The 24183-nt window shown below is 42.0% G+C and overlaps 1 protein-coding gene and 1 long non-coding RNA gene across 2 annotated transcripts in view; one reads left to right on the forward strand and one right to left on the reverse strand.

Moving 5' to 3' along the window:
* The window catches only part of LOC120439390 (zinc finger protein 771-like), an 844755-nt gene that overhangs the window by 788228 nt on the left and 32344 nt on the right, over nt 1-24183 (forward strand). The window lies entirely within an intron of this gene.
* On the reverse strand, nt 1306-9245 carry LOC120439396. Its single transcript, XR_005612621.1, has 4 exons — nt 9200-9245; nt 4477-4653; nt 2042-2215; nt 1306-1366 (listed from the first exon to the last, which is right to left on the reverse strand). It is a non-coding gene; the product is annotated as an uncharacterized LOC120439396 (long non-coding RNA).

A 24183-nucleotide genomic window follows, 5' to 3' on the forward strand; every position in this document is an offset into this window, starting at 1 on the left:
TTTCAGCTCAATGCGAAACACGTAATATTTTCTCTGAATACGAGACGATTCCGTTTTTTACAGGACGGTTGGCAACTCTACTAACTAACCTTATGAATAAAATAAAGTTCACTATCAGTAACATCATAGCACCCACCCAGCTGTATAGAAACTCCGTCATGCTAGCTAGTGCGCAGTACGAGTTATTGTTACTGACTGTAAAAGTCAGCATAATGAAAATAAACTCCACCTAAACTTGGTTTATATCTGACCCAGATAGACTGCAGGTCATAACTTCTCACCTGAAGTTCAGTTCACCTGACACTGGACCGGCGGCGGCCCTCGGGTCTCTGCTCCTCCAGGGTTGCCGACCCCTGCTCTAAAGCATCTGATTTGGATTCCTGAGATCAAATATATTTTCCTTTGGCTTTGTTTTCTTCCCATTTGTGGCTTTAATGTAGTGTTACATCCTGTTTGTTTGCTTCCATCTGTACACATGTCCAGATTCACTGTTATGTTTCTATTCTTACATTGCTGTGTGATCACTGTTCCTCTGCTGACTGATGTGACCTTTTGTATCTTACACTGATACTTGTCATATTTGTATCTGCGCCTAAAAGATAAAAAGTTTTCCATGCTAAAGCACAGCTCCACCTCCTGCAGTTCTCCCTCTGAACCACTAGATGTCTCTGTTATCTAAATGAAGACGTGCAGCACAGCAACCACAGCAGCGCTCAGATCACACGTGTCCTGTTATTATGTATAAAAGCATGAAACAGGTGAGACAGGTGGGATCAATATTAATGTTGTGGAAATATATGAAAAAGCAACAGAAGAGTGAAAACATTTCGTGTTTCTAGAAAGATCTTTCAGCTCATAGCTGCTCACAGACTGTATTTACAAGTGACAAACTGCAACTCTACAGTACATCTACAGTGTATATCAAATATATTCTGTATTCAAATCTATTGAGTGATGTTTGAAAGTCTTTCCAGGTGAGTTTGATCCAGGAGGGTCTGAAGCCAGAGTCAGACAGAGACTGTGCAGAGACTGTAGAAGGACAGAGCAGCAGCAGAGCCGTCCAGATACACTGAGATCCTCTGTCAGATCCAGAGGGACACACAGGGATGATGCTGGACTCTACATTGTGTCTGACAGTGGAGCTGTTCTCAGAGCAGTTCACTCTGCAGCACTGACAGTCATCTGCACTTCATTCCTCTGTCAGTCACTGCTGGATGAAGCTCTCCTCTCCACCTCCCAGTAACATGGCCCAGTCAGAGCGTCTCTGCACACAAGCTGCTGCTGCTTCAACCTCTCTGGATCATCAGGACACAGCTCCCTCCTCTCTCAGCACACACACCGTCCTGTTTACCATCATCACCTCCACCTGCAGAGAGAAGAAGGAAGAGCAGAGGAGATAAACGAGTGTTTCCAGAGACTCTTCATCAGCTGTCAGTCAGTGATGCAGCACATCCAGTATAAAGAGCAGCAGGGACTTCAGTGCTGGGACTGTACTAGGACTCATTGTTGCTTCACTTTTTCTAATCTTTGGATTTTTATTGAAGTTGATGAAAATGTTTTTCCCTCGTAGTTTGAGTTTGGACTTTCATTCATTAGAAGAACCTTGGTGTGTCCACTCTGAGCTCTGTAGGAACCCCAACAACAAGCCCAACAATCCAGATGGACGGTTCCAGCTGTTAACTGGAGGAATTCCATCCAAACATCTGCTCTCACTAAATTCTTCCTCACCTACAGACTGTGTTCTTCACTGCTTTAAACTTGGAAATGAATGCAGTCATTGGTCTGCGTGCTGCTCTGTTCAGAGAGCTGATTGGCTGTTGACAGTGTCTGATCAGAGCGTGTTAGCCGTTACTATGGTGACCATAAAGGTCAGAAACAGGAAGTGTTTGTGTCCAATCCTGAAGCCTGTCACCATTCTCCTCTCACAGCTTCACTGAGAAGCTGCAGCTTTACAGGAAACACTGGATCTTTGTTTCATGCTGACTGTGTTTAGTACAATACTGCTGACAGCACCACCCACTCACTCCATCACTCTACTTACACCAGAGTCTCCAGTCTGTAGTCTGGACTCTGCTGAAGATCAGACAGCTGCTTCACATCTGGATCCTTCAGATTGTTTCCCCACAGGACCAGCTCTCTCAGATGGGAGGGGTTGGACTTCAGTGCTGCTGCCAGATAATCACAGCTGATCTCTGACAAACCACAGTCCCTCAATCTGTATAAAGAATGAAAGATGTAAGTTTATTAGACAAAGTGCTTGAAATCATTCAGTGTTTCATCATGAAACTGTGCAGAGTTTCAGACTATATGTCCTGATGCAGCCAGTTGGATTTTGGAGATTTTAATCTCTGTTCTGTGACTAAGTCCTTGAATCATTTCTTCCAGTTGGTCCAACAAGACAGACTAAGTGTTGGACATGTGTTGTGGCTCCATTAGGGGAGCTTCTAAATGTGATGTGATGGCCCCTCTGGGTCTGTCAGGTCACAGGACTGAAGAGAGCTCAAACTGGGCACACAGTGGTTCCAGTCTGGACCAAAGACTCTATACTGGGACTGCTTTGACTGCACCCACTGGGACTTTTTAAAGCCTCATGTTCTCACTTAGATCATCGATTTCTACTGACATTTCTTTCTGGGGAAAATGGGGATTACTTTGAAAACAGGAAGTATTTTCCCCAATAAGCAGCCCTGGATTAGTAAATCACTCCAACATGTTCTCAGGCAGAAGAAGCTGTCTTGTTATGAAGGAGAGAAGAAAAAGATTGAGGCACAGAAACGTGTTGAAAGAGCGATAAAGCAGCTAAAATCAGGTGTAAAAGTAAAGCAGAGGATGAGCTGAATAAAGGACACTCAAGGCTGGCTTGGAAAGGAATGAAGTCCATGGTGGGGATGCAGAACAAGGAGCAAAGATGAATGTGATGCTGAATCAGCAGAAGACTTGGACTCATTGGATTCCAGCTTTGATATCATTGATTTCAATGAAGAGCTTTGTGATTGTAGCAAAGGGCTGGTAGCTCTGAGAGTCCCACTGATGAGGTGTTTGTGTGGAAATCTCTTAGTGGGACCAAAGAGAAAAAAGCCCTGGTCCTGATGCTGTGGGAGGAAATGATTGAAGTGTGCTGTGAGGAACTGACTGGGAGGTTTTCACACATTTTCCAGTCCTCCTTGGAACAACAGGAAGTTCCCAGCATATGGAAACAAAGGTCAAGTGTCCTATGGCACTCAGTGATGATGGTGCTGTGGCCCCACCACCTCCACCTCTTTGTAAAGGAACTAAGTGTAATCTGAAGCTTCAAATGGAACTAAGACTTCCTCCACTAGGTGGCAGTGTCTGATGAGAAAGTGTTAGTGGAGCTGGCCTGGAGTCAGAAACAGGAAGATGCAGGATTTGGGCTGAAATGGGGAAAAGTGGTTCGCACTAGTGCCTTAAAGCAAGAAGGTTGTAGGTTGAAGCTTGTTGGCCTTTCTGTGGAGGTTGGATGTTCTCCCACAGTCCAATGAAATGCTGCTTAGGTTCATTGGTGCTTCTAAATTGGCTGTAGGTGTGGATGTGAGAGAGTGCTTCTCTGTCTCTCTGTTGGCCCTGTGATGGACTGCTCACCTGTGCAGGTGGACCACGCCTCTTGCCCTATGACAGCTAGGGCACAGGCTGCAGCCCTGTGAGCCTCAGCTGAATAAACAGTTAGCAAAATGATCCATAGATGGCCTGAAATCCCCAGTTAGCAGTTTGGTAGATAGCTATGACATGCTAATCCCATCCAGCAGCTGTATTCTACCTGTAAGCTGATCCCTGCTGAGCCAAAGCACTTTTTCAGATACAAATGACAACCTTTAATAGAAACCTATTGGTCAGCATCTTATTAGCCTGCTGTTAGCTTCATTCCACAGAAAACTGAGAGAAACTAACAGAGTTGATAAAGAATAAAGAGAAATGTGCTGATTTAAAGCCTTTGAAGTGCTTCAGATGATCTCTGTCCACTTCTGTCCACTCATTCATTCATGTAAGCTTCTAATGCAGCTTTGATCTTCACAGTCTGCTTCATGAAACTCATTCTAACCCTGAATGTCAGAGTGTTCCTCCTTCTCTTTCCCATCATTCATGCTGGCAGTGGAGGAGATTTGGATGTTGGACTGTGTTTTGGATGATGTGTGTATGTTTGTGTTGGACTGCTGTCTGTAAAGCAAACACACATTTTGCTTTGGATTTCAGTGTCACACAGACTTTAAGGTGGAATGAAGAGTTGGAGAGTTTCACAGAGAATTATCCAGTGGAGGATTTTTCTTCTTCTTTGAAGGTTTGAAATGTGAACATTGTTCTGCTGCAGTCAATGGACTAAACCAGAGAAGAAGAAAACAGACTTTACCATGAAGATCCTCAGTGTGGATCAGTATAATATCAGCCTGATGTCTGCAGTTTAGTGTCAGCACAACTTTCACATCATATTCATCTCAGCACAACTAAAACATGCTGACTGACCTCAGAGTTTCAAGTCCACATCCTGGACTCTCCAGGAAACCACACAGATGCTTCACTCCTGAATCCGGCAGCTTGTTGTTGGAGCTCAGGTTCAGCTCTCTCAGATGGGAGGGGTTGGACTTCAGCGCTGCTGCCAGATAATCACAGCTGATCTCTGACAAACCACAGCTCTCCAATCTGTATAAAGAATGAAAGATGTAAGTTTATTAGACAAAGTGTGAGCTTGAAATCATTCAGTGTTTCATCATCTGTTCAGAGCTGAAGAAGGTTCAGAATGTAGAAGTTTAGAAAATGGAAACTCCAAACAGCTGAAGCCAACAGGAAGCAGCTTCAAACAAACACAACAAGAGAAAAACTCTGAATGTTTCACATTAAAGTCGTACATTTCTCATAAAAACAGGACAAAGACTTGAAAAAGTCGTGTTTTTCCTTCCAGGAACCACATGGCTTCACTTTTAAAGGTGAAGTGTGAAAGAAATGGACATATTTGAAGTCCAACACCTTTTTCCAGTCACATTATTAAAGCAGACAAACTACAAGCTCATTTTCATTCCAACAAGTCATCTTCTGACCTGGACTAACAACACTGGTCTCTATGTGCAGCTGGCTGTGAGACCAGTGCTCAGGGAGCGCCTACAAAGTGCAACACTGAAAGAACATCACACACTCATTTGCTTCCAGCACTTTCACACAAACATCTACTGTCATTATTGTCACCAAACTCTGTGGATCCTTTATTGCAAATTCAAATGGGATCAAATGGTCAGACAAAAGAGGGTTATGAGGAAATAGGATGAAATGTTGTGTATTAGCAGCAAGTTATTGAATCATTTTCCTCCGAAACCAAACAAAATGATTGACAAACATGTTTTACAAACTCAGTGTTGGACTTGGATCAGCAGGATAAGCTGATGTTTAAAGGCATTTGAGTCTCGCTGTATGAGAGTCCAGTTATTCCTCAATATTTATGGATGATGTTCTTTCAGTGTTGCACTTTGTAGACGCTCCCTGAGCCTCACAGCCAGCTGCACATGGACCAGCTGACATTACCCAGCATTAGAGGCGGCTGTAAAAAATGGATTTTCCTATTTAAATGGTTTTAATTTGAATAAAGCGATGTTGATTCATTCAATCCTGAATGGATTTTTAATATAAATGTATTTTGCCAGAATCTCAGGTTAAAGCTCCCAAAAGTATTTCAACAACAACCAAACAGCTAAAACAGTAAATGAGAGCAGCTAAACACACAAAGATGGAAACACAGAGCGTGGATCGCTTCACTCGACGGCACGCATACGGACACGCCGTCGGGGCTGAAAGTGGACAGCTCACAGATCCTGAAGCTGCAGGTTTCATCTGTCTCCAACCAAAACTGAGTGAACCAGCAGCAAAAGAAGATCCAAACTACGCTTTTACGCTTGATGAACATCGTCATGAATTCTCTCTGACTTTGACCTTTACTTCCTGCACAGCTCTCTCTCTCAGTGTACTTCAAGAACAGTTTACCTTCAAAAATCTGTTTTCTGCATTATTCACTGCTTATTACGCACCAGTCTGCTGTTGTGTTCACTGCTGTCGGCCTCCGAAAACAAAGCCTCATTTCTGCTGTTCAATACTGAAGAAATTGAAACCTTTTAAAATGATGACAGATTACAAACTCTCAGCTGTGTCTGTAATCAAACCTCTGTAACTTTGCTTCACTTCAGCAGCATCAGCTCATGTTTACATGTTGATTCATGGTTTGCTTCAGTTTTTGATCGACTGCAGAATATTTTGAAGGTTATCTGCTATAAAAAAGCCAGAAGAGGAAAATCTGCTTCATGTGTTTCTGTTTGATCCTCAGTGACTTTGACACAAAGGCCTCTGCTGTGATGATCACACCTCTGATAAAGTCTCACAGTGTCAGCTTTGTTTTTATACATATGGATATGTGCTGATAAATGATCAGAATTAGAATATTTCCCACTGTCTGCTGTGTGCCGTGACCTTTGACCTGCTAAAGAGAGTCAGCTGTGGATTATTCATTGTTGTGTCTGATACTTAGAACTGTGAGGAAGAACACTACACAGTTAATCAGGTCCCTCTCTGAATCAGGAAAGGTGGGCAGGCCGCGTGTGGGCCGCGGGCCATACGTTGAGTATCACGGTTTGAAATGTGAACATTGTTCTGCTGCAGTCAATGGACTAAACCAGAGAAGAAGAAAACAGACTTTACCATGAAGATCCTCAGTGTGGATCAGTATAATATCAGCCTGATGTCTGCAGTTTAGTGTCAGCACAACTTTCACATCATATTCATCTCAGCACAACTAAAACATGCTGACTGACCTCAGAGTTTCAAGTCCACATCCTGGACTCTCCAGGAAACCACACAGATGCTTCACTCCTGAATCCTGCAGCTTGTTGTTGGAGCTCAGCTCCAGCTGTCTCAGATGGGAGGGGTTGGACTTCAGTGCTGCTGCCAGATAATCACAGCTGATCTCTGACAAACCAGAGTTCACCAATCTGTATAAAGAATGAAAGATGTAAGTTTATTAGACAAAGTGTGAGCTTGAAATCATTCAGTGTTTCATCATCTGTTCAGAGCTGAAGAAGGTTCAGAATGTAGAAGTTTAGAAAAATGGAAACTCCAAACAGCTGAAGCCAACAGGAAGCAGCTTCAAACAGGAAACTGTGCAGAGTTTCAGACTATATGTCCTGATGCAGCCAGTTGGATTTTGGAGATTTGAATCTCTGTTCTGTGACTAAGTCCTTGAATCATTTCTTCCAGTTGGTCCAACAAGACAGACTAAGTGTTGGACATGTGTTGTGGCTCCATTAGGGGAGCTTCTAAATGTGATGTGATGGCCCCTCTGGGTCTGTCAGGTCACAGCACTGAAGAGAGCTCAAACTGGGCACACAGTGGTTCCAGTCTGGACCAAAGACTCTATACTGGGACTGAGGGACTGCTTTGACTGCACCCACTGGGACTTTTTAAAGGTTCATGTTCTCACTTAGATCATCGATTTCTACTGACATTTCTTTCTGGGGAAAATGGGGATTACTTTGAAAACAGGAAGTATTTTCCCCAATAAGCAGCCCTGGATTAGTAAATCACTCCAACATGTTCTCAGGCAGAAGAAGCTGTCTTGTTATGAAGGAGAGAAGAAAAAGATTGAGGCACAGAAACTTGAAAGAGAGATAAAGCAGCTAAAATCAGGTGTAAAAGTAAAGCAGAGGATGAGCTGAATAAAGGACACTCAAGGCTGGCTTGGAAAGGAATGAAGTCCATGGTGGGGATGCAGAACAAGGAGCAAAGATGAATGTGATGCTGAATCAGCAGAAGACTTGGACTCATTGGATTCCAGCTTTGATATCATTGATTTCAATGAAGAGCTTTGTGATTGTAGCAAAGGGCTGGTAGCTCTGAGAGTCCCACTGATGAGGTGTTTGTGTGGAAATCTCTTAGTGGGACCAAAGAGAAAAAGCCCTGGTCCTGATGCTGTGGGAGGAAATGATTGAAGTGTGCTGTGAGGAACTGACTGGGAGGTTTTCACACATTTTCCAGTCCTCCTTGGAACAACAGGAAGTTCCCAGCATATGGAAACAAAGGTTAAGTGTCCTATGGCACTCAGTGATGATGGTGCTGTGGCCCCACCACCTCTTTGTAAAGGAACTAAGTGTAATCTGAAGCTTCAAATGGAACTAAGACTTCCTCCACTAGGTGGCAGTGTCTGATGAGAAAGTGTTAGTGGAGCTGGCCTGGAGTCAGAAACAGGAAGATGCAGGATTTGGGCTGAAATGGGGAAAAGTGGTTCGCACTAGTGCCTTAAAGCAAGAAGGTTGTAGGTTGAAGCTTGTTGGCCTTTCTGTGGAGGTTGGATGTTCTCCCACAGTCCAATGAAATGCTGCTTAGGTTCATTGGTGCTTCTAAATTGGCTGTAGGTGTGGATGTGAGAGAGTGCTTCTCTCTCTCTCTCTTGGCCCTGTGATGGACTGCTTACCTGTGCAGGTGGACCACGCCTCTTGCCCTATGACAGCTAGGGCACAGGCTGCAGCCCTGTGAGCCTCAGCTGAATAAACAGTTAGCAAAAATGATCCATAGATGGCCTGAAATCCCCCAGTTAGCAGTTTGGTAGATAGCTATGACATGCTAATCCCATCCAGCAGCTGTATTCTACCTGTAAGCTGATCCCTGCTGAGCCAAAGCACTTTTTCACATACAAATGACAACCTTTAATAGAAACCTATTGGTCAGCATCTTATTAGCCTGCTGTTAGCTTCATTCCACAGAAAACTGAGAGAAACTAACAGAGTTGATAAAGAATAAAGAGAAATGTGCTGATTTAAAGCCTTTGAAGTGCTTCAGATGATCTCTGTCCACTTCTGTCCACTCATTCATTCATGTAAGCTTCTAATGCAGCTTTGATCTTCACAGTCTGCTTCATGAAACTCATTCTAACCCTGAATGTCAGAGTGTTCCTCCTTCTCTTTCCCATCATTCATGCTGGCAGTGGAGGAGATTTGGATGTTGGACTGTGTTTTGGATGATGTGTGTATGTTTGTGTTGGACTGCTGTCTGTAAAGCAAACACACATTTTGCTTTGGATTTCAGTGTCAGACAGACTTTACCATGAAGATCCTCAGTGTGGATCAGTATAATATCAGCCTGATGTCTGCAGTTTAGTGTCAGCACAACTTTCACATCATATCCATCTCAGCACAACTAAAACATGCTGACTGACCTCAGAGTTTCAAGTCCACATCCTGGACTCTCCAGGAAACCACACAGATGCTTCACTCCTGAATCCTGCAGCTTGTTGTTGGAGCTCAGGTCCAGCTGTCTCAGATGGGAGGGGTTGGACTTCAGTGCTGCTGCCAGATAATCACAGCTGATCTCTGACAAACCACAGTCCCTCAATCTGTATAAAGAATGAAAGATGTAAGTTTATTAGACAAAGTGTGAGCTTGAAATCATTCAGTGTTTCATCATCTGTTCAGAGCTGAAGAAGGTTCAGAATGTAGAAGTTTAGAAAATGGAAACTCCAAACAGCTGAAGCCAACAGGAAGCAGCTTCAAACAAACACAACAAGAGAAAAACTCTGAATGTTTCACATTAAAGTCGTACATTTCTCACAAAAACAGGACAAAGACTTGAAAAAGTCGTGTTTTTCCTTCCAGGAACCACATGGCTTCACTTTTAAAGGTGAAGTGTGAAAGAAATGGACATATTTGAAGTCCAACACCTTTTTCCAGTCACATTATTAAAGCAGACAAACTACAAGCTCATTTTCATTCCAACAAGTCATCTTCTGACCTGGACTAACAACACTGGTCTCTATGTGCAGCTGGCTGTGAGACCAGTGCTCAGGGAGCGTCTACAAAGTGCAACACTGAAAGAACATCACACACTCATTTGCTTCCATCATCCAACCTGAAGAGGAAACAGAGACGCCTCCCTTCAAAGTAAAAGCTGCTCCTTTTGGACACAGTATCAAAGAAAGTCTACAGTATAACATGGAAAAGACAGAAAAAGTTTTGGTTGTTTTTAAACTGTGCAGAAATGAAACTACACTAAGCTCAATTATGTGACAGACATTTCATCCTGTGTCAGTTTGGCCTCATCCTGGGCGGATTATCCAGCACACACTCTGACCACAGGCCCAGGGGCCACGCACAGCTGGGCTCCATCCAAGAGACAGGAAACAAACCAACACAATAATAAAAAGCACCATGTGATCTTCTTACATCTTCAAGACAAACATAGTAAAAACAGGAGCATATTTGTTTCCTGATAAAATGATGTGACAGGTAGAACAGAGTAAAGTGGTGGTGTTACAGCCTTTCTCCCCTCTGCTGCCGAGGCTGTTAGTCTCTCCCAAACTCAGCTACAGGACTTCCAAATGAATGAAAGCAGCAGAAGTGGCTTTACAAATGAAAGAGGAAGAGGAGAAGAAGAGGAGAGGAGGCCACCCTGACCATCACTCCAGCTGAAAACATCACACTTCCATTAAAGTTGGTGAGAAAATGTTGAGCAGGATGAGCTGCTGGCTAATCTGGAGGCAGTAGCAGCAGCTCACAGTCACCGTGGATTTCCACTCATGAAAAAGCTCTGGCTGCTTCATTTCTCATCTCATATCAGAGACTTTAGTGAAGCTGTACTGTGATGCTTCCATATTCCAGTGAGGCCTCCAGAATGATTTCAGCTGTTCTGTACACACACTGTGTGCCCTGTATGGCTCAAAGTCTCTGCAGCCTGTTTTTATCTGCTATCATCAGATCTTCATCATCCTCATTCACATCCCTCACACACTCTACAGCCTCATCAGCACTGACTTCATCTTCACTGACTGATGGAGCACAACATGAACCTGTGGAGGCTGAAACACTGTCCTGTCAAACATCTCCCCGTCACCACTCCACTTCTGTCAGCCTTTAAATGAACCCTGCTCAAGTCTGTCACTTCTGTTTGGAGCCAAAAGAGGTCAAAGATGATGCCACTACATTCTTGTCTAGAAGATATTAAAGTGTATTTGGTGACACACAAAAAGGGTCAAGTTTAAGTACAGTTTGGGTCCACACATGTCCAAACCCTGGTGTGTGGGCCTACTTAGTACTGAGAAAAGCCCACTAAAAGAACGCCCACCAGACCAAAGCAATGGTTTTGACTTGATCAGCATTAACCCCGCCCCTGACTTTGATGGGTGAAGTTGACAAATAAAATGTATTTATGAACAGCGATGCAGGGCCAGGAGTAGCAACGTGAATTAAATAAATACATCATTAAATAATTCATTATCAATATTTTTAATTAATTATGTACATTTTAATTAATTACTGAAATAAATAATTCATTAGTGATGTATTTATTTAATACAACCATAAAATTATTGCTAGTTTACTCAAAATAAATTGAAGACATCAATAATAAAGGTTAAATTATGATAATGAATACATGCAACTATAACTGATGACATAAGAATTTGGATTTTAAGCTAAAGCGAAGGTGCTGACTCACTTGGCATGTTTCTCTCAAATCCTCCCTAATAACAATAACATAATTACACTTTAGCCACAAGAGGGCAGCAGCATTAATACAAGTCCCGTGTATATAAAGGTACAGTGATTATATTACAGGGATTTTGACAAAAAAACAAAACAGAACTTGATGGCAGTGTGTTTTTCCATAACATACCAACCAAAATAAATAATAAAAACTTTATAACTTACAGAGCTTTTTAGAGACTTTGACCACTGGCAGCAGCCTCAGAAGAGCCTCCTCTGAAGCAAAGTATTTCTGTAGGTTAAACTCATCCAGATCTTTTTCTGATGACAGTAAGAGTGAAGACCAGAGCTGACCACTGAGCAGGAGACAGTTTATCTGTGGAGAGACGTCCTGATCTCAGGGACTGTTGGATCTCCTCCAGTAGAGAACGATCATTCAGTTCATTCAGACAGTGGAACAGATTGATGCTTTTCTCTGCAGACAGATTCTCACTGAGCTTCTTCTTGATGTACTGAACTGCTTCTTGATTGGTCTGTGCGCTACTTCCTGTCTGTGTCATCAGGCCTTGCAAACGAGTTTGATTAGTCTTCAGACCCAAGAGAAAACGAAGGAACAAGTCCAGGTGTCCATTGGGGCTCTGTAAGGCCTTGTCCACAGCACACTGGTGGAGAGATTGGAGTTTTGGTTTATCAAATAATTTAGGCCACATGGACGTTGTTTGTTGTTCTTCCAGCAGATTGAGTCCAGAGTTGATGAAGGTCAGGTGGACATGAAGAGCAGCCAGAAACTCCTGAACACTGAGATGAACAAAGCAGAACACCTTGTTCTGGTACAGTTGTTTCTCCTCTTTAAAGATCTGTGTGAACACTCCTGAGTACACTGAGGCTGCTCTGATATCGATGCCACACTCTGTCAGGTCTGGTTCATAGAAGATCAGGTTTCCTTTCTGCAGCTGATCAAAAGCCAGTTTTCCCAGTGACTCAATCATCTTCCTGCTCTCTGGACTCCAGTGTGGATCTGTCTCAGCTCCTCCATCATATTTGATCCTCTTGACTTTGGCCTGAACCACCAGGAAGTGGATGTACATCTCAGTCAGGGTGTTGGGCAGCTGTCCTCCCTCTCTGGTTTCCAGCACATCCTCCAGAACTGTAGCAGTGATCCAGCAGAAGACTGGGATGTGGCACATGATGTGGAGGCTTCGAGCTTTCTTGATGTGGGAGATGATCCTGCTGGCCTGCTCCTCATCTCTGAATCTCTTCCTGAAGTACTCCTCCTTCTGTGGGTCAGTGAACCCTCTGACCTCTGTCACCATGTCGACACACTGAGGAGGGATCTGATTGGCTGCTGCAGGTCGTGTTGTTATCCAAAGGCGAGCAGAAGGGAGCAGGTTCCCTCTGATGAGGTTTGTCAGCAGCTCATCCAATGAGGTGGACTTTCTTGTTTCAGTCAGGATTTTAGTTTTGTTGAAGTCCAAATTAAGTCGACACTCATCCAGACCATCAAGTATGAACACAACCTGGAAGTCTTCAAGCCTGCAGATTCCTGATTGGTTAGTTTGATTAAAGAAGTGATGAACAAGTTCCACCAAGCTGAACTTTTCCTCTTTCAGCACATTCAGCTCTCTGAAAGTGAATGGAAATATGAACTGGATGTCCTGGTTGGCTTTGTCTTCAGCCCAGTCCAGGCTGTATTTCTGTGTTAAGACTGTTTTCCCAATGCCAGCCACTCCCTTTGTCAGCACTGTTCTGATTGGTTCGTCTCTTCCAGGTGAGACTTTAAAGATGTCTTCTTGTCTGATGGTTGTTTCTGCTCTGTCTGGTTTCCTGGATGCTGTTTCAATCTGTCTGACCTCATGTTCATCATTGACCTCTGCAGTCCCTCCCTCTGTGATGTGGAGCTCTGTGTAGATCTGATTCAGGAGGGTTGGGCTTCCTGCTTTAGCGATGCCCTCAAACACACACTGGAACTTCTTCTTCAGTTGGGCTTTAAGTTCACGTTTACAGAGTGAAGCAAATATTTCTGAAGGTAAGAAATTCAGAAACAAATATTACACAATAATATCACAGCCTTTCAGTACCCTGAAAGGATGAATGTCTATTGGTCCATTTCTTGAGCTATTAGGAAAGATCAATATTCAGTCTTTAGAGAAATTTTCTTACTGCTCTGCAGATGGTCAGCCATCTCATGCTGCTTAAGTCTCCTCAAGAAGTGGAGTGTGATCTTCAGAAATGCTTCTCTGCAGCTCTTTCTTTCATCTTCATCCTCACCTCCAAACATCTCCTCATCCTCCATCTGGCTCTTTAAAGTTTCTGGGTGATCTGGACTCAGAAGCTTCTGGATCTTCTTCAGCTCGTTCTTCACAAACATGGTGATGTTGTCCTCCAGCCGCTGGAAAAGAAGACTATATGAATTACCCAGTGGTAAATGGACTGGTTCTTATATAGCTCTCTGTGATACTCTGTGCACACAAAGCATTTTATACAACATGCCTCATTCAACCAAGCACATTGTTCTGTGCTTAAATACTTTCTTTCACACTCTGATGGATGCATCAGAGGGCAGCTTGGGTTTAGTACGTTACCCAGTACATTTGCCAGCCAGGGTTTGATTCACAAAGCTTCTGACTAGTAGCTGACCTGCTCACCTCCTGAGCTACAGTCACCCCAATCTGACTGAAATCATGGAGCCCAAACTCTGATTTATGTTGGACACACTGACAATCCTCTGGTCCACAAAGTGCAGCACAGAGGTGACTGAAAAGAACAAATGTAAACGTAGTACTACAAACCATAACCACAGAGTCCAGGTGTGTTTGATGTTGCTGTGCAGACTGACCAGTGGAAACCTCTGCTTTCTCCTGCTCCACTCTGTGGAGGAGTAATGAATAATTAGCTCATGTTATGTCTGTCCACACACAGACACAAGCTAAAGGTCCATGAAGTGATGTTTGGATGGCTTCAGTCAATCAGATGACTGTCATGGTGAAGCTTTGCTAGTCCTGGTGATCCCACTGAGAATTAACAACTCAGTTTCCAGATGTCTGTAGTTTTCTGCTCAGTTTCTTTAGTCCCAACAGCTCTTACCATCTCCTGCATAAAGCTTTCCTCCATGCTCAGATGCCCTGGAACAAGGTGCTCTCTTTATATCAGTGACTGGTTTAAAGGGACAACTTGCAGTGCTCATAAACTTTGTGTCAGCAAAAGTAGTTCTAATGTTTATTACACTTTTTACATTTTTACACACACAAATCAATGAACGCAAAAACATAAACTTTTCACATATTTTGTTTCACAATGTTACAAAACTCAGTTCACAACTACACAGTCTGATTTACAAAATATTTATGAGCACAGTTTGAGCCGATGTATGTCCCGAGTCTGTGGACTCAGTGGTTTTGTTTTGATTGTTATTGTCTTTTGTTACAATTTCATCCTGATTAAGATTTTCTAGTTCTGAGCTTTTGGTTTCTGTGTTCCCTCTGTACTGTGTTAGTATTGTGTCTCTGTGTTCACTTCCTGTTTTATTTTGACAGAGCCATGTCCTACGTTAGTGTGTCTACTTTTGCTTCCCCTTGTCTGGTTATGTCCAATTAATCCAGCTGTGTCTCCCTCCCTTTTCTCATTCCCTGATTGTTTTTTTGTGTATATGAGCCCTTTGTTTTCTCCTGCTTGTTGCCGGGTCGCCTGTGTTATCTCCCGTGTCTCCGTTTAAGGTTTCAGGTTAGTTTTTAGTTTTTTCAGCAGAGGTTATCTTAGCTTCTGCACAGGCCATCTCCGCTGCACTTCACCGTTTCAATAAAGCTCACTCACTTCACAGCAGTGTCGGCATCTTGGGTCCTTTATTAAATTCAACATGGCTCGCCCCGCTAGCCGTGACATAAGATGTGAAAACAATATCCAAAAAACATGAGGGACAAACAGGGAATAGTTTTAAGGTGCAGGGCCAACAAACTGAGTCTAGCCATAAACTCAGAGTTGATTGAATAAGCATTTTGAATTGGCTGATCTGAGTTACTTCAATCAAGTCTATGTTCACTTTGAGTTAAGATTATACATGATTAATGTAAAGAAAAAAGCCATCATCAGCAACTGATTCTGATTCAGCAGGTTTTCAAATCTAAACGGTACCCATCCCTAGCTGGCTGTAGTTAAACCTTTACTTAAAAGCATCCCTAGACCAGCTGTCTTAGCTAATTATAGGCCAATCTCCAACCTGACAATCCTTGGAAGAGTAGTTGGGGGGAGACAATCAGAGGGGCAGTGTGATGATCTTAGGTTACAAACTACCGCAGTCAAGTCATTAAGGGAGACAGGATCAAACTGCTCTAAGACAGCTGAGCACACAGGAGAAAGACTCGGATCTGAGGCAGCAGTTGGCGAGACAAGAGCCCTAATAGGTAGAACCTTGTTGTTAAAAATGCTAAAAAATCATCACAAATACTTGGTGAAGAAATGACTCCGACATCATCACGTGAACGAAGAAAACGACTGAGGACATTAAAAAGTACCTGAGGCCTGTGACTGTTTACTGACACTAAGTTTAAGACAAACTGTGTCTGCAGTTTTTACAGCTTCTTGGTGAGCAGAAAGACAGAAAGTCCTTAAAATCTGTAGAGAAACATACAATCTGTCCTTTTTCCATCTCCTTTCGGCGCGTCTACAGTCACGTCTAAGGGAGCACGTATGTTCATTCAACCACGGCTCTGATAAATGCTTAGCGCGCAGAGTCCTGAACGGAGCAATAGAGTCCAAAATATCAGTGCAGGTAGAATGAAGAGTGTCCGAAAGGTCCTCAACACTTTAACAGCTGGAGTTCATTATTCCAGAGTCCATAAAGGCAGCAGAAAAAGCGGCGCTGTTAGAGCATTAAGCACTCGCTTTTTACACGCTGAGGCGCACGGCTTACCTACCGAGCAGCACAGCGTTACAGTGAACAACACAGGAAAATGATCGGAGATGCCCAACTCAGATATTTCAGTGATGCACACATCCAGCCCGTGGGAAAGCTCCAAGTCTAGTGTGTGACCTTTTTCATGCGTGGGACCAGTAACCCACTGGGTCAAGTTAAAAGAGTCAATAATATTTAAAAAGTCCTTGACCAGAAGTTTAGAGTCACAGCAGACATGGATGTTAAAATCACCAAGGCAGTATCATCAGAAGACATAGCACACCCAGCTGTTCATCTGTCCATGAAGCCAGGTAACACACACCAATGAGTTAAACTGCAGGAATGTCTTAAAGACATAAAGACCTGGATGGCAACTAACTTTCTGCTTCTTAATTCAGATCAAACTGAGGTTATTGTACTCGGCCCTGAAAATCTTAGAAATATGGTATCTAAGCAGATTCTTACTCTGGATGGCATTACCTTGGCCTCCAGTAACGCTGTGAGGAACCTTGAGTCATTTTGACCAGGACATGTCCTTCAACGCACATATTAAACAAATATGTAAGACTGCTTTCTTCCATTTGTGCAACATCTCTAAGGTTAGAAATATCCTGTCTCAGAGTGACGCTGAAAAACTAGTTCATGAATTTATTACTTCCAGGCTGGACGACTGTAATTCATTATTATCAGGAAGTCCTAAAAACTCCCTGAAAAGCCTTCAGTTAATCCAAAATGCTGCAGCAAGAGTCCTGACAGGGACTAGAAAGAGAGAGCAGATTTCTCCTGTTTTGGCTTCCTGTTAAATCCAGAATTCAAAATCCTGCTCCTCACATACAAGGTCTTAAATAATCAGGCCCCATCTTATCTTAATGACCTTGTAGTACCATATCACCCTATTAGAGCACTTCGCTCTCGCTCTGCAGGCCTACTTGTTGTTCCTAGAGTATTTAAAAGTAGAATGGGAGGGAGAGCCTTCAGTTTTCAGGCCCCTCTTCTGTGGAACCAGCTTCCAGTTTGGATTCAGGAGACAGACACTATCTCTACTTTCAAGATTAGGCTTCAAACTTTCTTCTTACTTAACGATTAAGTCCCTGTATTCCACCGTTATATGGAAATCAGCCATTATAACTTGTGTCAAATCTACTTGTACCTCACAGTTTTCTAAGTACACAGAGAGCAGTGAACCTCAGAGCAGCAGCACATCAGACTGTGTGCAAAAAATCTAGAAGAGAAAATATTTTGACCCATTTCTAAATGATCCTTGTGACCATGCTGCACCACAACACCTGATCTCTGGTTTCCTGACCTCTTCAATCCCACTTTAATACTTGACTAAACTCATTTTCCTGTTTAGGTGTTGAGGCAAAGCCACCCATCTACAATGCAGGCAACAGCAAATGGAGTTATTTTTTATTCCCTTTGGGTTTTTTCTACTTTTGTGCTACAAAATGTTCAAGCTGATTAAATTCATTAGAATAAAAGTTCAGATAATTTTCTCATATTAATGTTGGAGGTAGAAATTCAGGTAACTTTGCACAAAACTGACAGAAATTTCCTTCAAAGATGGAGTTTTTACTTTAATACTGTGAGTACATTTCAGAGCCTGGACTCTTTTACCTTTACTTGAGTAAAGAAGTTGAATCAGTATTTCAGCTTTAAGAGGGTATTTTAACACAAACATCAGTCCTTCTACTTAAGTATGTTTGCCTCTTTGTTTACGCCTAAATTAACTTTACTGTTAACGAGTTTTCATGTTTCTGTAATCCACCAGTGTGCTCATGCTTTTTTAATTGAAAACATATTTTTAATGATCAAATGTAATTATTTTTGTTATTTGTGGATTTTAAATGTGCTTGACAGAGACAGATGATAATCATTATCCTGCACTGTGGTCTCAGGTTTGGTCGAGCTAGCACAAAGAATGGCTGGCTATGTTGAACTTCCTCCTGGGATCTACACTAAGAAGTGAGTCCAACATTAGCAGGGTCTCTTTCCTTTATCTGGATTCACTTTAGCACTCACAGTCACGTGAAGCTTGTTATTAACTCGATAAGTCAACCCAGGGTTTCAGCTGAGCGTTCACATGAAACACATGGTGTTGGCAGCATCTGATCAATCATATTCATGGAGACGTGTATCAGCAACAGAGCAGCTGAGTTTGCAGAAGGAAGTCAAACTAAACCATAGGAACAATATGAGGAGATTACACACATAATAAAACACTAGCAGTAACACAGCTGCTGCAGACAAATCAGTCGTGTGTGAGAGGAGAAGGACTGTAAAGGAGTTTGGTGTTAAAAGCTCTGTATGAATGTGGGAGCATTTGAAGGGCTTTAAAAAAAGCCAATATAAAATAAAAGGCAGCAAAATTGCTGACTGTGAAAGTCACCAGACTTATCAGAGCTCTATGATTAAGACCTGTAAGAACACCTATTTGTACTTGTTGGCATTATATCAAACACACACGTATATTAAGCCTTTGTTTGAACTCTGGTTGAATTTGTTACTTTCAGACTGTGAAACATCACAGAGGCTGCAGCTGCAGATCTTTTTTTCACCTGGAAATTTACTTTAAATGTTAGATGGAAAATGTATTGCTCAGTTTAACCAAAGTAAGAACAATAATCCATAAACCTTCATAAAGACAAACATCTCCCCAGAACATTGAGCTGCTGAAGTGTCACTGAAGGGGAAACTATTTGTCCTCCTCCATCCAGCAACACCTGAAACACCTGAGTGGAAGCTCCTCCCTACACTGTGTTTGAAGCAAAGCACAAAGGAGACACCTGCTGGAGCAGCTGGAGTCCTACAGACACTCAGCCTCTTCACTACACAAACACCTCCTACAACATCCACTCTTTCCACTCTGACTGCTGTGTTTGTGGAAACACTCCAACACACACCGCTTCACATACCAACATAGAAATGTGTGTGAAAAAGGGCTGAGCTGATATTAAACATGAGGATTTATTCAAAAATACAGAGTCAGGAACAACATCTAGACACACATTACCTCTCAGCAGCAGAAGAACAGCCTTTAAAGTCTATAACAATACCCTTCGACTCGTTGCTCTTTAAGGAAACACAGCTGGGTTCAGGTCCAGGAGATTCTGGCCTCTTATTGATCCTAAAAGAAAAACAATAAATGTAACAACTTCATGAGATAGGAAGGAAAAACTGGAAATATTAAATTAAAGACATGATGAACAACCCGAAACTCATAAAAATAATGTACTTACTTTTTGTCACATAACAGTCTTTTGTTAAAGTTTTCAATAATATCCTTCGACATGTTGCTCTTTAAGGAAACACAGCTGGGTTCAGGTCCAGGTTCTGGATTAGTTTTAGGGTTATGTCCAGCTGAGCCTGGTACGCCCCACAGCTCTGGGCTTTAAAACAACACACACAGAGGTATGAGTGTGAATAATGATGGAGCAGTGATGTGAGTGCTGAGCTGTGACATGGAGAAGAGTCACGGACAGTTAGAGATGGTCATCTCACCTCTGAGCTTTGGTCTGGCTCTCATGTTCCCCACACAGAGTGCTTTTAGAGGGAGGGACTCGCTCCTCTCTGTCCTCACACTGATCCATGCTGCTCAATTCACATCAGCTCACACACACTTTCTACCTTCACCTGCAGAGGAAACACAAATCATTCATGTGCACATCAACTGAGAGCTGCAGAGGTCGTGTCTGATGTGTTGGACTAACATCCATCTGAGACGCAGCTTTCATCAGTTCACTACAAAAAGTGTCACAGAGCCGAGTTCAGCCTCCAAATCCTCCATTACTGTAGTCCTACAAAGCAGCAGGTCAAACATGGCTGCAGAGAGCAGCTTTATGTCAGTAACAATGTCCACGACCGAGCTGACTGCTTACAGAGTTCATACTCTAACTGCTAGCTGCTCTGCTAGCTAAGCTAACTCAGTAACAGTGACTGTGACAGCAGTTACTGTGGAACAGCGGCCGAGCTCAGGACACATTCAGTGTGTTTAGTCTGAGTCCTGGACTCTGATTCAATGGATTCAATCCAGCTCAGAGTTTCATGTGTTCATCAGAATAAAATACATGTACTAATATAAGAGAAGTAATCCTCTGAATGCAGGACTGTAATGGAGGATAAATAAGGTTTTTACAGCCTGAAAGAAACATTCAGTTCATATATTTGTAGACAGTGAAGCAGTTTTTAATACTGCAGCTGTTTCCTTCACCTGTGTGTGTGTGAGCCACACCTTCATGTGCTGCTTTAGAAATATGTGGTCTGACTGCTCAGACTGAGTCTAGAAGGAAAGTTCACACGCTGGAGAAAGTTTTGTTCCTAACTTTGTCAGAGTTCGGCTCCAAAGACAAAGAAGACGGAGCTCACAGTCTGTAGACGGTCCTCAGTGTGTGTGTGAAGCCAAGAAAGCACACAGGAGTGTGTTTATGTCAGCAAATCAGTGTGTGTGAAGAGTCTGAGGGAGTGTGTGAATGAGACTAAACACTGAAACCAACAACGTCTGGATTTCTTTAAGTTAAACTTAAAGAAATCCAGACGCTTTTTTTTGTCTCCATAATGTCTCCATAATGCTGCAATGTTATCTGCCCCAGAAACACACTGTGCAGAAGCTCTGATGGTGACACGGAAAAGTCAAAGTGGAGATACTTCTGTACACCTTTGATTAGACTCATTATAAAAGGAAAAGAAAGTTTAACACAGTCATGTTTCCAGTTCACTGACTTACATTTATTCCATGGACACTCACTCTAACCTGAACCACAGCTACAACCCAACATTGTTGAGGCCTCATCTCCTCCTTTCCTGACTGTAGAGGTTAAATATGCAACAACCTAGGGCTGGGCCATATCATATCGTTCACTGTAATACCGGTATAATGTTGGGCAACGATAAGAAGAATAGAATATGGGTCAAACGCGCATGCGCAATGCCTTCGTTTACATACGCACATGGCGGCGACGCAGAATGAGAAGAGCGAAAGTGGATTGTTGAATGAAACGGATGAACCAGAATTGGTTTGTAAATATGCTGCAACTTCAGTGGTGTGGAAATGTTTCGGCTTTCGTCCGTCAGACCGACAACAAAACACTATTTGTGCTAGTGGGCCGTCGTTATTACCGTGTTTTTGGAAAATGCAGCACACTTAAAATCAATCCTTTGATTTTTCTGAAAATCCACAGTGCCCCTTACAATCCCGTGTGCCTTATGTATGAATTCTGGTTGTGTTTACTGACCTGGTATCAATTTTATGTGGTACACGGCGCTCGAAATGTTTCAGTACGACTTTGCTAAGCAACGAAGCCACACCATTTGATGGATTGTCGGAGCATTACGGCTATCGTAGGCAGGAGCCTCGCGGAGTGATACGTACTGTGCTTCAACATAATATTACCGTATTGTGTGTGTATAACCTCTTTTTAAGTTTTGTGGATATTATACATGGTTATGCTGAGGATATGTCGGCCAGTTTCCACTGGAAATGCGTTTTAGTTAAACTGTCAGCGAGGAATTTGCATTTGCACTGTTAATTTTTTTTATATAACTTTAATGCACTTAAAACAGCTGCTTGTTTAAGTGATATTTGTTTTTTGCACTAATGAAGTTGTGGAGTTGTAAAGTATTTTGTCTAGTGTCAATTATATTGTCAGTTACATAGTAATCGCAAATTTTCAAATGTATATCGTGATAAATATTTTTGGTCATATCGCCCTGCTCTACAACAACCAACAAATAAAAGAATTTGGTTCATTTCAAAGAAATCCACACGGTGACCAAGTAAAGTAACCGTAGTAAAGGAGACAACATCCCGTTGATGGTGGGATTAAAGATTTGCTTTAGTCACGTCACCAAATGCAGTTGAACCACCCGTGGATCCATGTTTGACCATTCTACCACTCTGAGCTCTGCTTTTTAATCATTTTATTATTATCATCATTCATTCATTCATTCTTTGGAGGGGGGCTATTTCCTAATGCCGCCCTAATAAGGTGATGTTCAAGGGGAAATATAACAGAAACTCTTTCAGTGTTATTCATTAATAAATTAACAGATAAACTGTGAAGAAGAAAAAAACTGAGATTTAAAGGAGAGAGTGAGAAACTTGATCATCCATCCTCATAATACATGTTTATCAGTATCTGCTGTGACCATCCTGCAGTAATAACTACAAGTCTACATTTCTGTGACTGTTGATCAATCACAGCAGGAATCTGAGCTCATCTCTGCACACAGAGCAGCTTCAGCTCTGGGATAAACTGCTCGCTTCACGTCCTTCTCAGCTCACAGACACTCATTCTGATATTTTCCTTTAACATTTGATGGTAACTGGAATAGTTGGCAGTAATAAGGATGATTTTCTGTAAAATCATATTGATATGACCCGTGAATTATTCGTAGATGACCGTTAGATTAGTTTGATGGGTTAACTCAGAGGGCTGAAGATATCGTGGACATGCTGACCTTGCTCCGTGGTGTACAGGGCCGTTTACCCTCATGATTAATATTCACAATAAAAAAATGAGGCGAACATCATGAAGTCTGTATGTGTTTCATAGTGTCGAACCACCTTTGCACAGTTAAAGCCAGCAGTTACTACATGACGGAAACACCAACGTTACTTCTTTTATGCGTTTATCAGGTCACGCTGATTATTGAACAAAAACCCAAACATCAGATGTTAATCGAATTTTTTTGCTCTCTCTCCTGCTTAAATGTGTTTTTAATGTTAGTTATAATTCAGAATTGGCGACTGGAACACGTATGACACATACGAACATCAGGAAATAAAAACTCGATAAATATAACCTCAGTAAATGAAGTCAGTGTCAGCGGGGGTTATTACAGCTGTGTACCGGGGCCTGCGCTTTGTCGGTGGTAATAACAGCTCGATTGCTTGCGAGGTGAGCGGGTCTATCCCACGCTTTGCCGTGAGACTGGGCAGACATCTCCAAAATCATCGAAGCACTTTTGCAAAGAGGCTGTATCTTCGCAAACCGACCAGACATATGAAGATTAAACCGCTACATTCTCGGCTAAAAAATATTAAAACGGTATAAAATAAATTTATGGTGAGACCTGAAGGAGTCAACTGTGCCAAAATGAATTAATTAAATACACCATTAAATAATTATTTAAATGTGGCAATAATTAATTAAAAAGTGAAATAATTAATTAATTAATTGTGTCAAAAAATATTTATTTAATTAATTATTTCAAATTTAAATTAATTATTGCCACATTTAATTTATTATTTAATGGTGCATTTAATTGATTCATAATGGCAGTCCTGGCGTTCCATACTGTGGTTGGGTCGACTTTACTATATAGATATGTTTCACATGTTTCCATCTCAGCAGCCCCGTTGACAGATCACAGTAGTATTACTTTTAAACTTAACCCTAAAAATAAAACACAATTTAAAAAAGATTACTGGAAATTTAATGCAGATCTATTAATTGATGATGGGTATGTTAAGATAGTTAAAGAGCGCCTACATAACATTTACAACAATGTAACAATTGGCAATTACATCCATAGATGGGAATTTTTTTATGTAGTATTAAATATTAATATTAATTATTAATTATTATTATTATATTAATTAAAGTTGTGAAAGCCATTCCCCCTGCAATGATTCAGATGTCTTCCCCCGATTGAACATAACCCGTCAACAATGTGCTGAGCTGTGACTCTTCTTCCCTCTAAAGTCCTGGTGTTAACACTCACCCTGCATCAGCTTCACCTTTTTTTAAATTGTTTTTACTTTTCAAACCGACGGATCATTTGAAGTCAACCATCCAAAAACTTCTTCAGCTGTGTTTGATGTTTATGCTACAGCCT

The sequence above is a fragment of the Oreochromis aureus genome, linkage group 3 (assembly GCF_013358895.1).
Source record: "Oreochromis aureus strain Israel breed Guangdong linkage group 3, ZZ_aureus, whole genome shotgun sequence".
NCBI classification, from domain to species: Eukaryota; Metazoa; Chordata; class Actinopteri; order Cichliformes; family Cichlidae; genus Oreochromis; species Oreochromis aureus.